The following is a 22,152-nucleotide window of genomic DNA, read 5'->3' as shown; positions in this document are numbered from 1 at the left end:
TTCTGATCCATGCCATTATCAGTAGAACTATTGTCATGAACTAGAATAGAAACCTCCTCAGTCAAGCCATTTCGAAGCTTAACCTTTTTATTGCTCAGTGCAATTGATCGATCTCCTCGTGGATGGAGGTAGAGGCGGCGTTATCGAGCTCATTGAGAGGATCCTTCAACTTATTGATTAAAATTATTTTATATGAAAAAATGCATGCATTTTTATGTTTATTAGCTTTCAATTGCATCTAAAAGATGAATCAAACACTCATTAAATTTGTTAATGAATTAATTTCTATCAAACTGTATATTTTCCATTAAATAGATATGAAAAAACATTATTACTCTTAGTTAAACTGCTTTTTAGTTTTTGAAATTTAACAAAATTAATAAGCCAGTCCTTATTTTGTTTTCAACTTTTTTTTTCAAAAACAACTTTTCAAATAAAAATATTTTAAAAAAATATTTCTAGAAAATTTTATTTTCAAGAAAATACTTTTCAAAATAAATAAAATTTCAAGAAATTTTCAAAATTAAAAATTTTTATTATTTAAAAATGTCAGAATTGAAAATACATATTTAAAAGAGAGTTAAAATTGTTTGATTGTTATTTTTTAAGAAAAAAATTTGTTTGAAATTTTTTTATAGAAAAAAAAATCATTGAAAATATTTTTTTTGGAAATATTCTTTCCTTAAAAAATATTTTTTCAAGAACAATTATTGGAAAAAAAAATTTTTTTCCTTAAAAAATTGTTTTTATTAATAAAGTATATTTATGAGATTTCACATTGCTTTATGTCTAACTGCTTTTACCATTGGAAAAAGATAAAAAAAAAAAGGTAAATAAAGACATTAAAGTATTTAATATTCCATATTAGTTTGACATAAAAGTAATATGCCCTTTATTAAGTCTTGGCTACTCTTTTCTTCTTGAGTTAATTTTTGAAAGTGAATTAGCTCTGATTCATTTTCTTAACATGGTATCTTAGCTTCATTAATCCATGTTAGGCCTCTCATAAGTATGGTATCTTAGCTTCATTAATCCATGTTAGGCCTCTCATAAGTATCCCATTCTCATGTCATCAGGTACATGAGTAATGTGTCCTTTATAAAAACTTAGGCAATTCTCCTCTCTTAATTAAATTATGGTATAAATTAGTATAATATTTTCTTAACGAACAAAATCAAATATTAAAAATTAATAAATTTGATTTAAAAATATAAAGAGAAATTAATTTTACTAAAATTTAGAAACTAAATAATAATTTAACCTTATGCTTAATTTCAAGTTGTAGTAAAATTATTATATTTTAATCTCACCATTCAACTTTGAACTTGTACTTCGTTACAACTTCATATTTGTTATTTGTGGTCAATGGGGAAGAAAGTTGGTAAGAAAGGAGCAAAATCAACAAGATCCAAAAACAGGCCAAAAAAAAAAATTGCAATTTTCATGCTCAATTAATTTAGTAATGATAAGATTCTTATGGATTAATGATTTGACATTATTGCTCAATTGAATTAAAGAGTTATATGTGTATACCTTTTAACTTGAAGAGAAATTAAAATCAAATTACCTTAAAAATTGAATTAAATTATTGAATTATGGTGATTTGATTTGATTTATTTGGTTGAAATTAAATATTACTCACTCTACTTTTTATTAACAAATAAAAAATATAATTTAATAATAATTATATATATTGAAATTGATAAATTTAGATTTTTTTTTCACATATATAATAATAAAAATAAGTAAAAAAAAAAAAAAAGAAAAGGTAAAGAGATCCTACACTATCAACACATCTTTTACTATTTTAAGCTATTTTTCAATTCCTACTTTATTTACTTTTATTGTCCTTTTATCAATTTTTCCCTTTCTTCTTCTAATCTATTTTATTTTCTTTTTTTTTTTTAACTTTTTTTCCCTATTTTATTATTTTTTTTAACTTTTTTCCTTTTAGACTTATTTTCCAAAAATACTTAAACTTTCGCACTTTTTAATGTATGATTATATCATAAAGTTCTAATTTTGGCAATTCACCAAATGTACTATCAACTTTTTACAATTCCATTATAGAAAATTCTTATCTAGACTTTATTATGATCAAGATACAAATTTTACATACTATAAAATTCGCATGTAAGATATATGTAAGATATACTATATATTTATTTTTTAAATTCATAATGAATCGGGTTTAAATAAATTTTCTCATAACATAACTCTAAATTCCGATACTTTGTGTCTTTGACTTTGATCAAAGAAATAATAATAATAATAATAATAATAATAATAATAATAATAATAATAAAGGAAGAAAAATTATGTAACCATGTACTTACATGCATATGCATATGGAAGGACATAATGATTCAAATATGGATATGTATATATGAAAGGACTCAATGGTTCAAACACAGACATATATATATATATATACAAAGCTAATATGTGTATGTTAACCAAAAACCAAAGCAAAGATTAAGAGAGGAGAAAGGTGTAAACAAGTTGAAGTTTTTGGCTTGGATTTGGTTTTCCTCTTAAATAGTTGTCTCTTCTATGGGTATTAATATTCTATAAATAAGGAGTATATCTAAACTACGAAAATATATTTATATATAATACATGTAATTAATTTAAAGACTAATAAAATAAATATGATGGACATCCTAAAATATATTGCATGAATATGTTGTAATTATTGTAATTGAATCCATAAGATTGGATTTACAATTTTTCTTCAAAAACCCCTAAATGCATTGGAATGTTGAAACACACAATTTAAGTTTGGGAAAATTTTTCAATCCCATAAGAACCCTAAGCTGTGAATTGGGGTCAAAATCACTTTCTAATTCTTTCTTTTCTTAATTCTTCTTTGGTTCTCCATGATTGTGAGAGCTAAAACGACAGCCAAGAAAATTATTTGTCTTGGAACTTCCACTCCTCCATTCCTCTATTCATTTGCGTGAATATGTTTTCGCATGCTTGTGGGGACTAACATAGAATGTTTACCTTTCTTTTTTAGTCGCTGGGAAGCATAAGATGAAAAATGTTGAATTTATTTATATACTTATTGGGGAAGTTTGATTTAATTTATTTTTAATTTTTTTTTATCTAAATTAGTCCAAAAATTTTAATTTAATTTTAATTTGGTAAAAAAAATTAAATTTATGAGCTAAATTTCTTGATTAAGTAAAAAAAAAATCAAAAAGTTTAATTTTTTAATTTTAGGACTAAATTTCTTAATTTAAACTCAAAAATCAAGAAGTTCAATTTCCTAATTTCCTTTATTTTTAGGCTAAATTGAATTTAAATTGAAATTTTTATATTAAATTAGATAAAAAAGTTAAAAATAGATTAAATTAAACTATAATTAAGCTTTAAGCCATATAAATATAAGAATTATATTTTATTAATAAAATATAATTAAAAAATTAAATTATTTCAAATTTTTTTAAAAAATAATGATCAATTTAATAGCAGAGACCAATTAATTAGCTAAAAAAAATATTAGAAAGTAAATTGTTTTTCATAAAAAAAAAGTAAGAACTAACTTATAATTTTGACATAATTCAGGAAATAATTTATAATTTCTTCTTAAAAATATGAATTAAAATTTTCAATAATCTTATTATATATTGCTAAAAAAATTATCACATTAAATGAAAATAAAACTTTCTTGATAATAAATATTACAAAGGATATGATTAAGTTTAAGCATACATAAAAATGAATTTAATAATTATTAAATTTAATATTTATATATAAATTTATATATTTTTTAAAATATTTTAATATAAATAATTAATTTAATGATAATTAAATTTATTTTCATACAAAGTGAAACTTATATTAGATGAATCGGAAATCAACCCAAATAAATCAATATTAGACCCCATATCCCCAAAGTAAACTCACATCTCATAACCGTGTCAAACACGCTCCAATATCAACCGTAGATGAGATAACCAACGTTGCTAATTAAACAATACCCTACTGGTTTGAATTCAAAAAAGCCTCTTGTTAACGTTACGAACCCATAGCCTCAGGTTCGAATCCGAGGCTAATCCCGAACCGAAAGTTTAAAAGGAAACAAAAGTCTCTGCTCTAATTGCATTGTTGCACAGAAAACTTGTACAATTCTTGAGTGCCTACCGCTGCTCTCTTTCTCTTCCCTTTCTGGGACTTTCCTTTATCTTTTAGGGTTTCTGTTATTCAATTTGAGTAGAAAGGCAACCCAGAAAGGCAACAAGTATGTTCTGTTGAATCTCAAGTGTTAACGTATATGGATATATGCCTGTTTTATCGATTACTGCATGTTTTCTTCTGTGTAAGATAATTTCTTGATAGATGTTTGAAGGATTTGGGAAAAAAGGTTTCTTTGCCCTGGGTTTTGAATTTCGATTTTTTTATTTCTAGTATACTGTTTGATTGTTAGTTGTTTAGTCTTTCTGCGAGGAATAGTAGGAACGTTAGGCGCTAATGGAGAATTGTGCAACAGCTGGGTTACATGACACATTGACTTCAAGAAAAGCTGAAGAAGCAGGTGTGCATTTTCTTTCTTGTTTCTTCTTTATTCTTTGTTTGGTTGATAAGAAAAATATAGATTGTATTCATCTATACTTGTCCGTTTTAGTGGTTTTTATTTTTGTTTTTGTTTTTTCATTTTTTAATGAACAATTAGTCGAGTATTATGGGTTTTGTTCCAAGAATCTCTGTAATGGGTTTTCTTTTGGTCCTCAAAAAAACAAAAAATCTCTGAAATGATCCCTATCTTTTTCATCTTGGAGACGATTCCAAGCAGCTGCGTGGCTTGAAAGCCTTGTGGGTCCATTGGGCATATCAGGCCATCCATCAGAGAAAGTGTTCATTTCTCGCTTGAGAAATGGCTTGATTCTGTGCAATGCTATTAACAAGGTTCATCCCGGGGCAGTACCTAAGGTAACTACATATATTCATATATCTAATTGATATCATAGTTTACCCTTTGTTATGCTCTTAATATAATATGTTGAAAAAGAAAATTCAACATTTAAAAACTAATGGGAAACTGAGTCAAGTGCTGTCAATATTCTAATTATCTGCTTTGGAAATTATTTTAAGGTTGTGGAGAATCATACGCCTTTACAATCACAGCCATTACCAGCCTACCAGTATTTTGAAAACGTAAGGAACTTTCTGGTGGCTGTTGAAGAGTTGAAAGTGCCTGCCTTTGAAACTTCTGATCTTGAAAGGGGTAACTTAACTACGACACTACAATATTTGCTTGAATTATGTATATATGTGTATGTACTTGTTTATACATGCATCTACTAACACATGACTAATTGAGCTGTTGGATTTAATATATAAAGGATACACTGGAGGCAGGATCAGCAGCTAAGGTGGTTGACTGCATCTTAGCACTTAAATTATATAATGAGTGCAAGCAGATTAATGGTGGAAATGGGTTCTATAAGTCTATCAGATCTCCCATGGTTATGCATCCTGCCAATGTGAACAATTCTCAGTCCCTCTCATCAGACTCTTGTAGACGCTTAGACATGCCAGCAACATCAGAGAAACAGCCACCTGCAAATGTTGAAATTCAGAAACTTTCTGGTATGTTTGCCATCTCTTGTTTATTTATCTATTTGATTTATTCATGTGTATTTGGTCATATTAAAACTCAACCTAAAAGCTCAAGCTTTTAAATAAAGGTCCAAGAATAGGTTTTTATATTTTTTATACACCCCCCAATATTTCCAGCAAGTATTGCTAGTGTATGCCTTATGGACAGAAGGAGGAAAACTGGCTCGGCTAATCAATGAAGATCTCATGGTGTTTTGACAAACTCGATATAAAAGTGAACATATGATATGACTAAATTTGAAGTGGAATGTCTTTGAATGATTATGACTGGTTTTTTTTATCCTTGGTATACATTTTCCCTTAATTTCAAGTAATAACGTTGAGCTTTGTAGATTTCATTGCCAAATTGCTCATTGAACATATGGCTGATACAAAGGAAAACATAAATGACAACCTTCTCATGTCCTTCCGTACTGGTAACATGGTAATGCTCAACTGTTTGAATTGTGAAATTTTCTTTGATTCAATGGATAAATACAAGAGCAAAGAGGAGTTGAAGGAGTCAATTATATGTTGTTTTTACCAATTTCTCCTCCTTTGCTATAGGATAAGGAGAAGGTACTGAGCAAGATCATGGTCGGTTGTTTTGAGGATAAACTTCAGAACAATTTCCCTGAGGTCAGTTTGATCTAAATCAATAGAATGCTTGACGATCCAAATGTTTAAGCAACCTTCCTGCATTCTTACATTGTTGCACATTGTGTAGAGAAAGCCTTATGAACACATGCAGATCTCTTATTTAAGAATATTTTTGCTGGATAATTACATGGAGAATATTCTATATAAGAATCTTGGGGAGTCTGCATACTAAATTGGTAGATGCTAGATAATTACATAAAATCAAGGTTTTTTAAACTCAGTCCAGTCATTAAATCAGTGAAAATAGAGAGTTAAAGTTTTAAGGTTCAATCAGATTTTAACTATTATAATATTACATATATTATAAAATTATTTTTTTAATAATAATAATAATAATAATAATAATAATAATTTATTATAATTAGTAGTTTCATATATTTTATGAATAATAATTAAAAGAAATTTACTTAAATTTTATTTTAGAATAAATTTAAAATCTTAATTGAAATTTTAGGTGATAATATTTTACAATAAAAATATTTAGAATAAATTTTTTATAATAATAAATTTATTCATATCAATAAAAATTAATTTTAAATATATTAAGATTTTGTCAAACAATAGAAAAAGAAAAACTAAAACAAAAAATAATTAATTTTAACACATTGATAATATAAATTACTAATACCATTAACTATTTAAATCAAAAGTTAGGAAAATAAAGAAATCTTTATTTTCTTATTTTTTTTTTTGCAATTGCCTTAAGTTAATAAAAGAAATCTTTATTTCAATTATTTTTTTATTTATAATTAATGCAATAAACTAATATGTATATATATTGGGGGAAGTAAAATGACAAACGAAACTTGTTGCTGAAGTGATAGTCTTTGGAAGCTAATCCATTCAACTAGGGATCGAGTCCCACCTCTAGTGCGCCTTCGTTATTTTTTGTTTTAATAATTAATCGAACTAATTGATTTGATAAGCAAGCAAACCCACCAATTGGTTTAAAAACGACCATGCTTACCAATCCACTAGTTACCCGATTGGTTCATTCCATTTCAAGGTAGGTTTATGAAAATCAGGGTTCATGAGTGAAACAAACCAAACCAAGCTTCGGTTTTCGGTTAAATTTGTTTGATTTTCAAAACCATGATTAAAATATACAACACATTTGGTGCATAAATATTAATTTGCTAATTCCTAATTCTAAAGCTAAAAAAGAATTGTATAATATTGATAATGAAATAAATTCCTAAGTATTAGACTATTAGTTGCAAAAGGAAGAAATAAAAAAAAGAAAAGTTTTTTAGGAGTCCCTTTTCTTTTTCTCTCTAAACTCTGAAGTGCATCTTGACATCATACACATGCATGTGTTGCTAGTTTAAGGAAAAAGGAAAAGAGAAAGAAATTAAGGATTGAGATTTGATGATAATTCTTCTTTCTATATATTCTTTAAGGGAAACAAAAAATGAAGGTGTTCATGCATTAGCTACAATCCTTGAAATTTAATTTACTTGTGAGTATAATCCTATCTTGAGCCATAACATTTAACTATAGCAAACAACGGTATACCTCCATTTCTTTAAAGTTATTCCCACAGCAAAAACAAAACCATGAAAATGCTTATTCTAGTGAAGAATGCCTACAATCTCCATTCAAACATAGCCAAATTAAGCATTGAAAAGTTATTCTAGTGAAGAATGCATACAATCTTCTTTTTGAGAGGGCCAGAATAAGAACTGAGAAGTTAATTTTGGAAATATGTATACTTCTCTCCGTCTTACCTTATTGCTTAATCAAATCTATAGGCATTTATATTTCCATTAATACGTGTTCTCTTCTTTGGACCACTTTGCTTTCTGAAAATGGATTTCCTTCCATTTAGTCTTTTAAACTGTAAATTGCTTTTGCCAACACTTGCAATCATTGTTCAAGAATTTTTTAAAAGAAAGAAGTAAGTCACAAGCTCATTCAACATTAGTGCCTTCGGAGGATTCATCTAAATTCAAGGATTATGAGGTATGGTTTTTAAATTCATTGTAACTGTATATAATTAATACCTATAATGCATCTAATAAGTTATTAAGAGGGTGTTTGGCTTAGCTTATCGAAGTTAGCTTAGAAGCATTTAAAATTTTAAGCAGTTACATGTTTGGGTAAATTGCTTATAAGTAACCGATAAGTAGGTGATATATATATATATATATATATATATATATATATATATATAGAAAGAGAGAGAGAGAGAGAGAGAGAGAGAGTAAGCACATTTATTATTAAAATGACAAAAAATAATATCAAATGAGATTTATGATATTAAATAAGGATAGTACAATAAAATACTTGGTCAAACTAGCTTACAAGCTTAACTTATAAGCCCAAAAATTATTCTAAATATATAGGTCAAGCTATTTTTAAAGTTGGTTTGCTCAGCTTATATGCTAAGACAAATTACAAATCCTGTATTAGTATTGAAACTTTGTCTTTGATTTCTTAAATGTTTAAAGCTCAATGAATCTTGGAAAATTCAATTGATACTTTGTTGTCCACAAAATATTACAGAAACTGAAGTCTACTATTATGAAATGTTTAATGTTAGAGTTTTGATTTTATTTTGCTACTCTCAAAGTTATAATATAATGGTTTGGAGTCTTGTTTTGATGATTCATGATCTTGAAAATTTGCGATAGTTCATGGATCCTACACCCTTACTATGCTATATTAAATACATAAGTTGGTGTTGGTATTGACCCTTGCTTGTTAAATTTTGACCTTTAGTAACAAGCCATAACTTGATTTCCTCGTTTTGTATCTTAATAACCTTCTACTTTCACCAATATCTGAGAGTAGCCTCTGAATTGATATATTCTTCACATTCTGCATTGCATTGTAAGTGTAGGTAGATGTCATAGGTTATTTGTATTTGCTATATACCTTATAAAAAATCCTTCTCTGTGCTTTATTTCTCCTTGTTTCTTTATTCCAATCCTTCTACTTCCTTTTTTTTTTCTCTTCAAATACTTAAATCATCTTCTTTTCCCAATTATTTTATATTAGAGCACTTCCTTCTCAAAATTAATGTGTAACTATATCTCTTTATCTCCATCTTGTACCAAAGCATATTTGTTTGGGAGTTCCCATAAATCTTTTCTTCTTTCAAAAAATTGTAGATTTGCTAGATACAAGTGATGTGTGACTAATGCGAATTTCCACATTCCCATAGATTTTAAGTTCTACTTCACTCATAAATGGGTATTTTATGTTCAATGTCATCAAAGATGTTTTGATTGGTACATTTTACCTTATTCACATTGTATCAAGCACATTGGCATGAATTTAGTATTTTTGGTTGGTACATCATTAACCTCTGAAGACATTCTGAATTGCTGATGTGCCCTTGTTTGCAGTGTTGTTTGGCTTGCTTAAGAAAGGGTAACTGCAGATTCATTTGCAGTGTTTCAAATGCAAGAAAAGGAACTCATGGTTAGTGTTCCCCTCCCCAAAAAAAAAAAAATTATTTTAAATGGATTAAAATTTTATATCTAGTTTACTGTTCGGTTGACTTTAAAGTAAAAAAGTGCTGGAAAGCTTTATGCTATACTTCTCATCAAGTTTTTTTTTCCATGGAAGTTATAAATATAATTCTTATGAAAGAATTTAATATCAGCATATCATCTTCATGCATGAACTTCAAGAAATTTTGCACTTTGAAGTCTAAAAGGAAAATGCCTTATTGAAGCTTTTTCAAATTTTTTTCTTTGTTGTAATGGGAAATTCATCTGCATAGCCAAGGAATGAACATGACATAAAAGTATTAGAAAAAATCTGTAGGTAGGAGTGTTATTTAATAAGATAGAAAGAAATGAAAAAAACTGTAAGAGGCGTGGGCAGAGCAATGTTGTTTATGGATTTTCCACTTATGCGGATAGGAGCTTTTTGTAGCTATTTTGTTATTTTCATCTTTCAGGATCTGAAATCCCTGTTGACAAAGACAAAGACAGAGTTTGAAGACTTACAGTCCATGTTTCAGACAGATTTGAGGGAGCTTAGTAAGTTATTCTTACAAAGTAAACATCGGAATAATCAGATTTTTTATCATGAATCTTTCGAGCATCATTTTTCCTGTGTCCAATAATTTAATTCTCTAGGATTTTTCACCTTTATCATCTGTCTTTTTTCTTCTAAAGTATTGCCTGACCATCAATACTTATGAATTCTCGAGATTCCAAAAAGACAATGGCAATGTTTCTTGTGGTGCATATTTTTGTAGGAATGTTTTTGTAATGCATATTTTTCTATGGGATTGTTCTTGCATGAGGAGTTGCCATAAGTTCCATTTTGTTTAATAAACTTTAGACTCCATGTGAATAAGATAATAAGTAGGTGTGAAAAGTCTGTCTTATGTTCAATAGTTCTAATCCTTGTGGGCACATCAGCAATTTTTTTTTTTTTTTCACGTTAAAAAGATGTTAAGGTTAATGTGCTTGCATTTTGCTACTTGATCAGGATACCAGTTACAGGAGATGTCAGCTGCTGCTCTGGAATATCACAGGGTATTGAAAGAGAACAGGAACTTATGCAATATGGTGCAGGATTTAAAAGGAAACATTCGAGTTTACTGCAGAATTAGGCCAGCCATTACTGGCAAAAAAAGTAACGTGATATATTTTGTTGGAAAGGATGGTTCGCTAGTGATCTTGGATCCATTAAAGCCCAGAAAAGATGGAAGGAAAAAGTTCCAGTTTAACCAAGTATTTGGTCCTACTGCTACCCAAGGTAGTATTACCTAATAATCTATTCTTATCTTATGGCTTACGTGCTGAAATTTTAATCAGCATATTGCCTCTTATTATCAGATGAGGTATACAATGACACCCAACCGTTAATTAGGTCTGTAATGGATGGTTATAATGTCTGCATTTTTGCCTATGGTCAAACTGGATTAGGGAAAACATATACCATGGTAGGATCTTTATTCAAATTTAGTAGATTGCATTCAGTGAAAATTCCTTGCAGGAAATGTATAATTTTGGCTTCCTTCAAGTGCATTTGCCAGACATCTTGTTATAAGTTTCATACGTCTTATCTGTAATTTCTAATCAACTTGTATCTTGACAGAGTGGCCCATCAGGTGGGTCAATCAAAGATATGGGGATTAATTATATGGCACTCAATGACCTCTTTCAAATCTCTAAGGAAAGGAAGGAGGTTATAAATTATGATATTCAAGTTCAAATGGTTGAAATATATAATGAGCAAGTGCGAGACCTTCTTTCAGGGGATACATCAGCCACTAAATATCCTTTCACATTTGTTATTTTGATATTACAGAGATATTATTTACCTCAATAATAAGCATTTGCACAAGTATGCTTGAAGAAAAGGCTTAATTTACTGTTGTTTGGTAATCATGTATTCTTAACTGTGCAAAAGTTAGAGATTTGGAGCTGCAGTGGTGACAGTGGCTTGAGTCTTCCAGATGCTAGAATGTACACTGTAATGTCCACTACTGATGTTTTTAATCTGATGAAACTTGGTGAGGTGAATCGAGTTGTCAGTTCCACTGCAGTCAACCACCGAAGTAGTCGATACCTAGGCTAGTTTCCAGAAGCTGTTTAATGCAGGCCTTCTAATTGCTCTGTTTTTTTGTAAAATTTGAAATTCTCCTTTTGCAGAAAGCCTGAAACTGATGAAAGTGGCATTACAGTTATTGGTAATAAATGAATGAAGAAATATGTGAATAGTAAAGAACACATTATCTATGTTCAGTAAAAAGAATCAAAACATTGGTATTGCAGTTATTGGTAATAAATGAAGAAATACGTGAATAGTAAAGAACACATCAATGTTCAGACTTAAGAGAAAAGAATCAAGACATCTGAATATATTTTTCGCATAATAATTTGGGCTGTTCAACTCGAATCTGCAGTGTCCTGACTGTTCATGTGCATGGTAAAGATATATCTGGAAGCACCCCTCGTAGTTGCCTGCATTTGGTAGGTCTTGCAGGAAGTGAAAGAGTAGATAAATCAGAAGTTACTGGAGATAAGCTCAAAGAAGCACAATATATTAATAAGTCTCTTTCCTGTCTGGGAGATGTTATCACAGCCTTGGCTCAGAGGAATTCTCACGTCCCTTACAGAAACAGCAAACTCACACTTCTCCTGCAAGACTCTAGGTAGCCAAATGATATTTTCCCCATTTTCCCCTTTACTATGTAATAAGCATCATTTCCTCCAAAAACTCCAGCTTCTATCTATCATCTTCACCAACCTAGTATTTTGATTATCCGATTTACACAGACGATTTTCTTTTTCGAAATTTTCTCTAGGTGGACATGCTAAAACATTGATGTTTGCTCGTGTGAGTCCAGAAGGAGACTCTTTTGGGCAAACAATCAGTACATTGCAGTTTGCTCAGAGGGTATCTACAGTTGAACTTGGTGCTGCTCGTGTAAACAAAGAGAGCAGTGAGATTATGCAACTCAAGGAACAGGTAAATATGTTGATTATATGTTTGAAGTCTGCTCCAGGCAAACCATAATGGCAAAAGTGACTTAAATTGTTTTGGCACCAAATGGTTCATTTTTGTACGTTGGAATAAACATGGTGTTGGTCTCCTTGTTACAGAAGTCGTTGGTTACTGAAGCAAAATGCGTTTGAAAATTTGTATCTGATATGACTTCATACATTTGAAATTTCTATTTGATATGTGACTTACAAAGAAATTGCTTTATGTGAGTGACAATTTGATAATGACAGCTTTTCTTTGCTTTTTTAGCATTTAATCAAATGGTTGAAACTGCCACTAAGGTCACTATGTCATATCAATTAACAAATTTTACTGCTTGGTATGTAGGTTGAGAACCTTAGGAAGGCACTGGCAAGCAAGCAACCAAGATCTCTGCCGGAGAAACCAAAAGCTGTGTCAGAACAAACTCCTCCACGCATGTGGAGACTGAGCATTGAGAATGGCAGCAACATGAAGTCTCAAACTGTAAATCTTGGAGACAGAAAGGGATCAAAAACACCTTCTTTACCAAATCGTTCCAGAAGATTAAGTTTGGAAGGTCCAAGATACAGTAAGAAGGATAATTTCCAGGAAAAAGTAGCACCAGATGACATAAGCATGCCCTCATGTTTTGAGGCAGTGACACTGCTGAAATATGGCCAGTCTCAAGATCCAGAAGCAAAGTCAAAGATGAATGGACATTCTTCTTTTGCCAGTTCCACGATGCAAGTGTATAATCTTCCTACTACTAGAAGTCCTAGTTCTTCCTATCGGAAGCGCTCAGTCAAAACACACTGTAGGACACAAATTCCACTTGTTCAGCTACCAACTGCACCTGAACCACAAGCAAGAAACAACATTCAGATCATGATGGAAAATGAACTTTCTCTTACTGCAGATTTTTAGAAAAATAATTTGATTAGTAGTGCCAATGGAAAAGGATCTCAAATAAAGAAATCCTTGCAAACCATTGGAAAACTGATTAATGGCTCTGAAAAGAGGTATGCGTGGACTCGTATTTGTTTTGGTTCATTACATTTTTTTTTTTTTGTTAAGCTTGCTAGTAACTCTGCCTAAGTAGCTTGCGCTTAGCTGGTCCCAAGCCCGGATAAAGGAGGAGAGTTGCGATAGGTAATAACCAGCGTAAAAATTTCGTCACACCTTATGATATGGATTCAAATAATATAAACGTTGGGGCATCCTCTACTCAAGACGTGCTACATCGGAGCCTGGGTGTAGTGAGAAATATGCAAAGGTGTAGGGCGTTCACCAAAAGCGACGCGCCATGCCGGCGCCCGGGTGTGGTGTTAAGTGAGCAAGGGTTCCCACATCATGGACGGGTGTGGGTAAAGAAGTTAGTCCATAGGATAGATAGTAGAACAGTTAGTGGAACAGAACTCAAGATAGACATAGAAAACAATAGAAGATATCATAAAAGGAGACCAATTAGGAAGGAGCAGGATAGGAGGAGGATCATGGTTGATACTTAGAATGTTGGATCACTTACAGGAAAATTAATAGAGCTTGTGGATACCTTGGAAAGGAGAAGGGTGAATATTGCTTGCATTCAGGAGACTAAATGGGTAGGAGAGAAGAGTAAGGAAGTGGGTAATTCAGGGTACAAACTATGGTTTACCAGAAATGAGAGAAACAAGAACGGAGTGGGCATAATCATAGACAGGACATTGAAAAATGCAGTAATAGCTGTGAAAAGAGTAGGAGATAGAATTATACTAGTAAAGCTAGTACTAGAAGGAGAAACAATAAATATAGTTAGTGTTTATGCCCCACAAATAAGACTAGACAGTGAGAGTAAATAAAAGTTTTGAAAAGATACAGATGATTTAATGCAAAGCATACCGAATGAAGAAAATGTTTTCATTGGTGGAGATTTGAATGGACATGTAGGAAGTGATAGACAAGGTTATAAGAATGTTCATGGAGGTTTTGGTTTTGACAGTCAAAATGAGGAGGGAAAAAGCATCCTAGATTTTGCTATGGCATACGACCTAATACTAGCAAATAATTATTTTATAAAAAGAGAGTCACATTTAGTGACTTTCAAAAGTGGGCAACATAGAAGCCAAATCGACTTTTTTTTAATCAGGAAGACAAATAAAGCTCTATGCAAGGATTGCAAGGTCATTCCAGGAGAGGCTTTAACAAGTCAACATCGGTTGGTGGTCTTGGATGTCAAGTTTAGGAACAATTTAAGTAAGGTCAGAAGAAATAGTGTAGCTCGAACAAAGTGATGGAGTTCAAAGGAGTAAAGCAAGTGAAGTTCAAAAATGAGCTTCTCGAGTCCGAAGCATGGAAGCTGGATATGGAGGCCAATGATATGTGGATACAGATGGCATCAAAGATTAGAGAAGTAGTTAGAAAAGTACTTGGAGAGTCTAAAGAACATGGACCACCCTCAAAAGAGAGATGGTGGTGGAATGAGGAAGTACAAAAGGCAGTGAAGAGAAAAAGAGAATGATATAAGAAATTACCTAAATGTGATAATAATGAGGCATATGAACAGTATAAGATAGCAAAGAAAAAAGCAAAAAAGGCAGTTAGTCAAATAAGAGCACAGGCTTTTGAAAAGTTATATGAGAAACTTGAAACTAAAGAAGGGGAGAAAGATACTTATAGATTAGCAAGGAGGAGAGAAAGGAAATGTCAAGATCTGAATCAAGATCTGAAACTTGAAACTAAAGATGGTGGTAGAATGAGGAAGTACAAAAGGCAGTGAAGAGACAAAGAGAATGGTATAAGAAATTACCTAAATGTGATAATAATGAGGCATATGAACAGTATAAGATAGCAAAGAAAAAAGCAAAAAAGGCAGTTAGTCAAATAAGAGCACAGGCTTTTGAAAAGTTATATGATAAACTTGAAACTAAAGAAGGGGACAAAGATACTTATAGATTAGCAAGGAGGAGAGAAAGGAAATGTCAAGATCTGAATCAAGTTAGGTACATTAAGGATAAAGAAGGAAAAGTGTTGGTGAAAGATGAGGACATTAAAGAAAGATGGAGAAATTATTTTAATGATCTCTTTAATAATAGTCAAAATGGTAATAGAGTGAATATAGACTATAGAACAATAGAAAAGAATGTGAATTATACTAGAAGGATTAGATCTTTAGAAGTAAAGGAAACACTTAAGAGAATGAAAGTGGGTAAAGCCTGTAGACCTGATGAAATACCAATTGAAGTGTGGAAATATTTGGGAGATATGGGAGTGGCATGGTTAACTAAATTATTTAATAAGATTCTAAACTCAAAGAAAATGCCTGATGAATGGAGGAGGAGTATTTTAGTACCTACTTTTAAAAATAAAGGGGACATACAGAGTTGTTCAAACTATAGGGGAATTAAACTCATGAGCCATACTATGAAGTTGTGGGAGAGAGTTGTGGAGCATCGATTACGTCATTATACCTCTATTAGGTACATACAAGTGTTTGGGAGATATGGGAGTGGCATGGTTAACTAAATTATTTAATAAGATTCTAAACTCAAAGAAAATGCCTGATGAATGGAGGAGGAGTATTTTAGTACCTACTTTTAAAAATAAAGGGGACATATAGAGTTGTTCAAACTATAGGGGAATTAAACTCATGAGCCATATTATGAAGTTGTGAGAGAGAGTTGTGGAGCATCGACTACGTCATGATACCTCTATTAGGTACATACAAGTGTTGAAAGATATGTATGAAGGAGCAACTATTATTGTGCGCACAGTGGGAGGGGACACAAGAGATTTTCCAATCTCAATTGGATTACACCAAGGATCAGCCATAAGCCCTTACCTTTTTACATTAGTTTTAGTTGAATTGACGAAACATATACAAGAGAGTATTCCTTGGTGCATGTTGGTTGCGGATAATATTGTTCTGATAGATGAGACACGAGAAAGAGTCAATAGAAAGCTAGAGCTTTGGAGAAGTACTTTAGAATCAAAGGGTTTTAAGTTAAGTAGAACGAAGACAGAATACATGCATTGCAAGCTCAGTAAAAGCCAAACTGGTGATAGGGAAGGAGTTAATTTGAATGGAGTGGTATTGTCCCAAAGTAATCACTTTAAATATCTAGGCTCAGTCCTCCAAGTAGATGGGGAATGTGAGGAAAATGTTAGTCATAGGATTAAAGCCGGATGGTTGAAGTGGAGACATGCCAAGGGAGTTTTATGTGATCGTAAAATTCCCAATAAGTTGAAAGGAAAATTTTACCGTACAGCCATACGACCGGCTATGTTATATGGTAGTGAGTGTTGGGCACTGAAAGAGTTGTATGCGTCTAAGATAAGAGTTGCAGAGATGAGAATGTTAAGGTGGATGAGTGGTTATACTAGACTAGATAAAGTCCGTAATGAGAGTATTAGAGAAAAGGTAGGAGTGGTGCCAATTGAAGATAAGTTGAGAGAAGGGAGATTGAGATGGTTTGGTCATGTGAAGCGTAGACATACGGAAGCTCCAGTTAGACAAGTAGAGCACATTAGGTTAGAGGATAGAAAGAAAAAAAAGGGGTAGACCTAAATTGACTTGGAGGAGAGTAGTACAACACTTAGAAGCACTACACATTTCTGAGAATTTAACCCAAAATCGTTTAGAGTGGAGAAAGTGAATCCATATAGCCGACCCCAAATCTTTAGGATAAAAGCTTAATTAAGTTGAGTTTGTTAAGCTTGCTAGTATTCTACTAAATTAATCATAACTAGGGGTATGCTAATGCTAGAGATAGGAAGGAAAAATTTCCTAATGAAAGCTCACTAGCATTTTTGTAAATATTTTCCATTGTTTGACATAAATGTGAGTGAAATTTTTTAATACATCAAATTACAGGAATCAACAGCATTCAAAGGAAGTACTGTCACCCATCAATGCCACAAGCAACAGCAACAGTGAAGTGAAGTCATCAAGATAAATTTCAACAACTGTTCCTGAATTTATATAGTTATAACACTATAGTTCTTTAACTTTAAAATGTAACATAAAACTCCCTAAACTTTTAAATTTTGCGTAGTAAAATTCCTCTGACTTTCAATTATTTATTTTTCAGTTAGAAACTAATATGAATAGCTCCTGCATAGCGTTTAGTCAACATTTTTTTCTCCTCTCTTATGCAAAATGTAAAATTATTTTCTTTACACATGAAAAATTGTTCTATCTAAAGAGAGAAGAAAGATTTAATTTATATAAAGCTTAAGAGAGAAAAGAGAAATACTGACTAAGCTCCATGCTGAAACTGTTCAGGCCAACGTCTAACTGAAAAACTGATAATTGAAGGTTAGAGGGATTTTACTGTGCAAAATTTAAAAATTAATGGGATTTTATGTTACATTTTTAAGTTGAGGGACTGTAATGTTATAACTTAAAATTTATCCGAAATCATCACTTACATCAAATGCAAGGGCAATGAGGAGGCAATCACTTACAGGATTTCAGGCATCAGGGTCTAACAGGTCACGTTGATCTTCTCTTGGAGGAAAACCAATTGACTCTGGTAAGTATAATAACTGAATGATTCACTCTGTATTACCTTATGTGCGTGGAATAGTCCATCCACTGTCCATGCTAAAGAAAATCTTGTCTTAGTACAAGATGACTCTAGAAGGAATACCAGGACATACCCTCCCGACAACAAAGCAATGGCTTTAACTCAAGACAAAGTGAAGAACATACAGTGAAGCAAATCTCTGTGTTCAATTTAACTCGTTTGCCAATGGTGGTGCTTTGGCTCGAAGCACAAGACGCTAACATTTTGAGTTAGGAAACACTGACAGTTGCAAGTAGAGATTTTATGACATTTATGTACATATGAGGAATGTGAGATTAGGACAAATCACTGCATGATTCATAATTGATGTTATTTTGTTCCAATGAAACTGCAGTTTCAATAGTTAAGTAAAGGGTAAATTATTATTTTTTCTAATATAAATTCTTTGGTTCGTATATTTTGAATTCAAAATATATTAAAATGTCTTAAATTTTAGTTTTGTCATAAACTTATGTTTCTGTCTATTTTTCTTAAATTTTATCATTATCAACAATTTCATCTTTTATTAGATCACAATAATTGAATCAACAAAATAAATGAACAAAATTAAGTGCAGACAAAATAAATTTTATAAATACTTTTAATTTATTTTTTCAAATTAAAATTTAATTATAAATTAGATTAAAAAAAAAAAAAAAAACTTGCCTTTAGCTAAATGTCAGCTAAACAGATAAATAAAATAATTGAGAGTGTGAGGAGATTTCGAGCTTCTCAGTGGTAATACTGAACAATGGCCAAGATTGATATCAGAGCAAGTAAATTACATGTCTTACAGGATTAGCAGGTAATCAAACTATCACTAATTCTCACTTGATTTCAATTAATGGATTCATATATAGGCTTTATTTGGAAAATAATAATAATTCGTTTATAAGAAAAAAAAAATTAATTCAATTTTCACACGGTTATATTATTTTGTAAGTTAAAGAAAATTGAATTCTTTCTAAACAAGGGATGGAAAAGAACGTTGTTGAGCTGCTCATTGTTGCTTAGATTCAAGTTTCAAGGCGTTAGTGATCTTACAAAACGTAAGTAACAAGGTTGGTCTTCTATCTTCCCAATTCTCATCCATTTTCTAGGTGCGCATTTAAAATAAAGGTTTTTCTTGCTCGATCAGATCCATCATGAATTCAAGATACAATATGTACAGTAAACCTAATCCCATTTGAATCAAGATCTAAATAAGAATTTCTCTAAATAAGTAAGACTCTTTGCGTCTGAATTTATAATGGACTAATAATTTTTTGATTCATAGGTCACAAGTAAGATCATAACAGAGTTAATGGCTACTAAGAAGGCAGTGCAAGCAAGTATTTGCAATATCAGAATTTGAAAGTAAATAACTCTTTAGCACTCTTTATTTCTTAAATGGTTTTTTTTTTTGTTATCATCTTCTTGCTGTAACATAATTAAACTCCATGTTCTGCTGTGTGTGATGCGCTATCAGTAGTGTGTTGTTATTCTTTTTCTTTTAAATATAACACACTTAGTTAAGAACAAAAATGTAGAAGAAGGATTAATTCTTAGCACATACAGAGAGAGAGAGAGAGAGATTGAAGGGAAAAAAATTCATATCTTTACAATTGATACACATAGTTAATCCTCACTGAGCTATAAAAAAAACCTGAATATACGAAAGTTCTTGCAATGCCAAAACCATAAAGAAAACAGCAAAAATGAATGTATAGAAGAGTGAATGTGATAATTAAGTGGTCAATATTAGTGTAAAGCATATTTTACTACGAGTGTGAGAAATGTATTTCTATATATATGTTATACAACATAAGTTGCAGTCTGTAATATAGGTTAATAGGGAGTAATTTTTATAGCCTGTGCTTGAATTTTACCTTGTATTTCACTTTTATTCCTTAGTTTTAATTTGTTATTAAAAGAATCCTAAACTTTAATTTTGTTTCATAAAAAATCCTTCTAACCTGTAATATCATGTTTTCATATTAAAAAAAAAATCTCTTTAAACTATAGTGTAATATTTATAAATGCAGTTTTAGTACTTTTTGGTGAATGGTAAATCCTCTTCCTTTCTAGAAAGCAGATCATTGTGATGTCATCGATATTTTTGTGATAGGTCTATCTTAATTGAAACGGTTAATATTTTTTTAAGTGTAAGAGAAAAAGGATATAATAGTGATTTTATTATTTTTTTAACTTAGAAATTTATTATAATAAGTTAGGAGAAATTTTGTGAAATAAAATTAAAGCTCATAAATTTTTTTAATAACAAATTAAAGTTAAAGACCAAAATAAATATAAGAACGAACTATAAAAATTATTGGTTAACAGGAGATTACATCATGTCCATCCTTCAGCTATTAGAGTGTGCCAAGTGGCATGTTTAGACTTGTGGTACGTGGCATACTTAAAACTTTAATGTATTTTATCTTACTTTTTAGTTATATTTTCATAATTAATAATAATACATATATATTAAATAAAATTTATTAGTTTTATTATTACTATTGATTAATTTGACTTTTTAATTTTTTTTTATTAATATAACATATTAATAATAGTGAAGTAAAATTATTTTTAATGAATTAAGATGAAATCTCCAACTATCTTGTTATATATACAAAAGAGTAATTGTTCCCGAGTTGAATTTGATTATACATGTGTGGATGAAATGGATGAGTTCCTAAGCAGGAGAAGAAATAAAGGGCAAGTTAATGGCTACCATTACCACCAAGTTATGCAAGTTATCTTCCCAATTCTCATCCATTTTCTAGATCCACAGTTGTGCAAGCAGCAATACCTTACCATGCTTGATGATCTGACGCTCCATCTTTGCCATGATTTTTGCAAAGAGATATCAGTCTCTATATGGCCAGAGGTTTTTTTTTTTTTTAATTTTTATTTTTATTTTTATAATCCAGTTAGGATTGAGACTCGTTGCATCATCAAGATTTCTTTAATACACTTAATAATATGAGAATTATAATTTTAATAATAAATATATTTTTTTTTCCTATTAGTGAGTGTATTTGTTATTAAAATTATAATTTCCTATGCTAATAGGGTGTATTAAATGTGCATATTTGATACCCATTAGAAAAAACTATTGTTAATACTAATATTTAGGGGAAGGGTTACTTACAATTTCACACTGAAAGTTTCACATAAAAGAAAATTAAATGTCTTATTTCTTTAATTTTATTTTTTTTAATTTTAATTTTAATTTTGGCAAATGCATATATATATATATATATATATATATATATATATATATATATATATATATATATATATATATATATATATATATATATATATTCGAATAAGTTGTTCCACATTAATAATACATTTGATATTAAATATTTTCTTCGAATAATATTTATATTGACTAAAATTTTAAATATTAAAAATTACAACTTCAAAAAATAATATAAGATACAATGAACTTTTAATATTTATTGATATAATTAATATGATTAGATTTTAAGGTAATAATTAATTATAAATAAATATTAATATTAATTTTAAATTTAAAAATAATATTATTTGATCCAATCAAAACGTAGAAAAAATAGAAGAAAAACTCAAAAAATCTATAAAAAAAAAAAATACTAAACAAAGAAGTTTTGTCCTTTGTTTTATTATATACATATACTAGTCGTTTTGTCTGCGCATTCATAAATTATTTTTATTTTATTTTAATAATATAATATAATATTTATCTTTTATTTTTTATATTTTAAAATCATATTAGATTTAGTAATTTTAAAATTTTAATTAATTATGTTAAATTTAACTTAAATTTGTATTAATATTTTGAATAATTATATGACTATCAAAATTAAATTAAAATCTTATTCTTTGAATGGTTATTATTTTTTATAAGAGTGTAATAAAATAATATTTTATAATTTTAATA

The 22,152-nt window shown here is 30.1% G+C and overlaps 1 pseudogene; it reads left to right on the top strand.

Annotated features, from left to right (window-relative positions):
- The first annotated feature begins 4,256 nt into the window (after positions 1-4,256).
- Positions 4,257-17,702, top strand: LOC110655386 (kinesin-like protein KIN-14L; annotated as a pseudogene).
- The last annotated feature ends 4,450 nt before the right edge of the window (positions 17,703-22,152 follow it).

The sequence above is a fragment of the Hevea brasiliensis genome, chromosome 3 (assembly GCF_030052815.1).
Source record: "Hevea brasiliensis isolate MT/VB/25A 57/8 chromosome 3, ASM3005281v1, whole genome shotgun sequence".
Classification (NCBI taxonomy): domain Eukaryota; kingdom Viridiplantae; phylum Streptophyta; class Magnoliopsida; order Malpighiales; family Euphorbiaceae; genus Hevea; species Hevea brasiliensis.
This window is presented reverse-complemented; position numbering and strand designations above follow the sequence as displayed.